The sequence below is a fragment of the Lucilia sericata genome, unplaced genomic scaffold (genome assembly GCF_015586225.1).
Source record: "Lucilia sericata isolate MDLA Ls3-8-SP2 unplaced genomic scaffold, ASM1558622v1 Contig001089F_arrow, whole genome shotgun sequence".
NCBI lineage: Eukaryota > Metazoa > Arthropoda > Insecta > Diptera > Calliphoridae > Lucilia > Lucilia sericata.
The window spans coordinates 35,729-40,194 of NW_023995064.1; positions in this window are offsets into that span (position 1 = coordinate 35,729).

Here is a 4,466-nt window from a genome sequence, read left to right on the forward strand (position 1 = left end):
ATCTACGGATTTTTCTATTTAAGATATGAGAAAACTTTTTTCTACAAATATTTGATCAATTAGAAAAGTATTAATATAAAAGCAGCTGGTGGAGGGTATTGAAGATTCGGCTCAGCCGAATATAGCACTCTAACTTGTTTTTTTTTAATTATACAGCATTTCTTAAACATTTCTCAAAAAACAACAAAGGTTTTTTGAAGTCAAGTCTAGTGGTGCGCAAAATTTGCAAAATTATATAATAACAATATTAAATATTTAGGAATATGACAATTATAAGCAGACGGTTATTTATGATTAATACATCATTGGAGGCGGCTTTAAAATACTATTTAAACGATACATTGTATTGGATATTTTGTTTCAAAACAAACAAAAATTAAACAAGTTAGAGTGCTATATTCGGCTATGCCGAATCTTAAATACCCTCCACCAGCAAGCTACTTTTTACTGAAACCCATCTAATTTTTAGATAAGTCGCCAAAATTTTTGTCGAACTAATTTTGATTAGGTCCATCCATCTAATTTTTAGATAAGTCGCCAAAATTTTTGTCGAACTAATTTTGATTAGGTCCAGAAAAATTTAGAATGATTTATCTATACACAGAACATACTTATGTCGAATTTTATCCCGATATAATAATTTAATAACGAATTAAGTGGTATTAAGTGATTTTCAACAGTTAACCTTATATGGGAGCTAAGACAACTTATGGACAGGTCCGGAAAAAATTCCGTATAATGATTTACATACATATATACAAAATACACATTTATGTCAAATTTTATACCTACATGTGTATAAAATGTGCGTTTAAGTAATTTTCAGAAATGGCCTTATATGGGAGTTGTGACCAAATATGGACCGATCCAGAAAAAATTGTATACCTATGTTTAAAATGTGCGTTGAAGTAATTTTCAGAAATGGTCCTTATATGGGAGTTGTGGCCAATTATGCACCGATCAGGAAACAATTTTGTATAATGCAGAAAAAGATCAAGTATAAATTTACTCCAATAGGTGCGTTTAGGTGATTTTAGGAAGTGGACTTTATATAGGAGCTATGAGCAATTAAGGGCCTATCCGGAAAAAATTTCGTAGAGTGATTTATGTACAGACAAAACATATAATTGTCGAATTTTGTGCGTTTAAGTGATTCTCAGAAGTGGACCTTATATTGGAGCTATGACCAATAATGGACCGATCCGAGAAAAAAATGGTAAAATGACTTGTATGTACACAAAACTTATTCAAGTCAAATTTTATTCCTATAGCTTAAGAATTTAATGAAATATATGAGTGTAAGTGATTTTCGGAAGTGGACCTTATATGGGAACTATGACCAATTATGGGAAAAATTTCGCAGAGTGATTTATATTTGGGCAAAACATGTTTGTGTCGAATTTTATCAAGATGGCCTTATTTGATAATGAAATATGTGCTTTTAAGTGATTTTCGTAAGTGGGCTTTATATGGGAGTTATGACCAATAATGGACCGATCCGTAACAAATTTTGTAAAATGATTTGTACGTACACAAAACATATTCTAGTCGAATTTTATCCCGATAGCTTTAGAATTCAATGAAATATATGCGTTTAAGTGATTTTCGGAAGCGGACCTTATATGGGAGCTATGACCAATTATGGGCCTATCCCGAAAAAAATTCGTAGAGTGATTCATGTTTAGGCATAACATATTCGTGTCGAATTTTATCAAGATAGCTTTACTTGACATTGAAATATGAGCTTTTAAGTGATTTTCGGAAGTGGGCCTTATATGGGATCTATGACCTATAATGGACCGATCCTTAAAAAATTTTGTAGAAAGATTTGTATGTACACAAAATAGATTTGTGTCGAATTTTATCCCGATAGCTTTATAATTCAATGAAATATATGCGTTTAAGTGATTTTCGGAAGTCGACCTTATATGGGAGCTATGACCAATAATGGACCGATCCGCAAAAAATTCGGTAGAATGATTTGTATGTACACAAAACATATCCAGCCCGAATTTTATCACTATAGATTTATTCATCAATGAAATATGTGCGTTTAGGTGATTTTTGGAAGTGGACCTTATATGGGAGCTATGACCAATTGTGGACCGACTGAGATCTACGTTGGTAGTATGATTTCTGTTCATATTATATTTGTATGTACAAAATTTGGTGTTGATACCGATATATTTGATTGAGTTATTAACGATAAACTAATTTTTGGGAATATATACCTTTGTATGGGGGCTATGGGAAATATTGGATCGATTGTAAAGATTTTGAACATAATTGATCACTGCCCTAAAAAAATAAAGTGTGACAAAATTCATCGAAATATCTTTGGTAGTTTCTGAGAAAACTTCAAAAGAATTAGGAAAAAAACGTAATTTTTTTCGAGGTAGTCTGAAATTTTTACTCATAACTTTTTACGTTGTGAACCGATTTTGCTGATTTTCAATACCAAACTGCTTAGGATAATAATAAATATTTTGGGTGAATTTGGTTGATTTCCTTTACTTAGTTTTAACGTGAGCGTGTTTTACACAGACAGACAGACAGACAGACAGACGGACAGACGGACATAGCTAAATCGACTCAGAATTTCATAAGGACTCAGAATATATATACTTTGTTGGGTCTTAGATGAATATTTCTTGGTGTTACACACGGAACGACAAACTTATATATACCCTCTATCACCACTGATGGTGGTGGAGGGTATAAAAAAATAATTCCAAAATACATTTTTTTAATTTGGTCCAGCTCACGAACGGTCATCGCTAGACTTAAAATATTTTGGGAATCATCATAAAACAAAGAGGGGTAGCAAAAACATGTTTTTGCTTTCCATACATAGTGAGTCGGTCTAATGTACATACATATGTATCAACAATTTAGAATTATTACCTTACAATAAGATAATTTTCAGGAAATCTGTATTGATATTCCAACTGTTGACTGGTATACTTCCAAAAATTGTAAAATGTTGGACTCTAAAATATTTTTGTAGTTCTTCATAAATTTTATAATCAATCCATCAAATTGTAAGAGTTATATTTTGGAACGCATTAATCCTTCAACAAAATAAATAAAAATAATGTTATAATTAATATTGAATATACATACTTTTGTATTTATTGAAATTACCTGTTATACTTTAGGAAGCAATAAAAATAGGATTCTCTTATGATCAATACATTTACCACCAAAGTTTAAACGGTCAGATCTATTTTTTACATTTTCTGCAAATAATCGCGTGATGAAATAAGACATATATAACTTACCAGATCCCTTTTTTATACCCTCCACCACCATCAGTGGTGATAGAGGGTATATATAACTTTGTCATTCCGTGTGTAACACCAAGAAATATTCATCTGAGACCCAACAAAGTATATATATTCTTGGACCTTATGAAATTCTGAGTCGATTTAGCTATGTCCGTCTGTCTGTCTGTCTGTATAAAACATTCTCACGTTAACACGAAGCAACAAAAATTAACGAAATTCACCCAAAATATTTATTATTGTCCTAGGCAGTTTGGTATTGAAAATGAGCAAAATCGGTTCACACCGGGAAAAGTTATGAATCAAAATTTGAAACAACCTCGAAAAAAATAAGCATTTTTTACACATTCTGATGTAATTTTCTCGAAAACTGTGAATGATAATTCCATGAAAATCAGCATACATTCGTTTCTATACAAGAGCTTGATTCCCGCTGAAAATTGCCTGAATCGGTCCACAATTTCATATAGCTCCCATACAAAAGTACATATTCCCGGAAAATGGGTTTTTTATTAATAACTTCCGTCACAATGTCGAAATCTTTACAAAATTTTACAAATTAAAATCTTATGTCAATAGAAATCATTCAGAGAAAAATTTTCTGGATCGGTCCATAATTGGACATAGCTCCCATACAAGGTCCCCTCCCGAAAATAACTTAAACGCACATAATTCATTTCTAAATCAAGTTATCTATATAAAATTTGGTACAAGTATTGCCCTCACATACAGAAGTATTACTTTGACATTTTTTTTTCCATTGGTCCATAATTGGTCATAGCTCCCATACAAGGTCCCCTCCCGAAAATCACTTAAACGCGCATAACTCATTACTAACATAAGACATCCATATACAATTTGGTACAAGTATTACTCATGTGCACATGAGTAATATTGTGAATTTTTTTTCCGATCGGTCCATTATTGGTCATAGCTCCCATACAAGGTCCTATCCCTAAAATCACTTAAACGCGCATAACTCATTACAAAATTAAGATATCCATATAAAATTTGGTACATGTATTACTCTCACATACAGAAATATTACTGAGAAATTTTTTTTCTGATCGGTCCCATACACGGTCCCCTCCCGAAAATCACTTAAACGCACATAACTCATTAACAAATTAAGATATCTATATACAATTTGGTACAGGTATTGCTCATATGCACAAAAATATT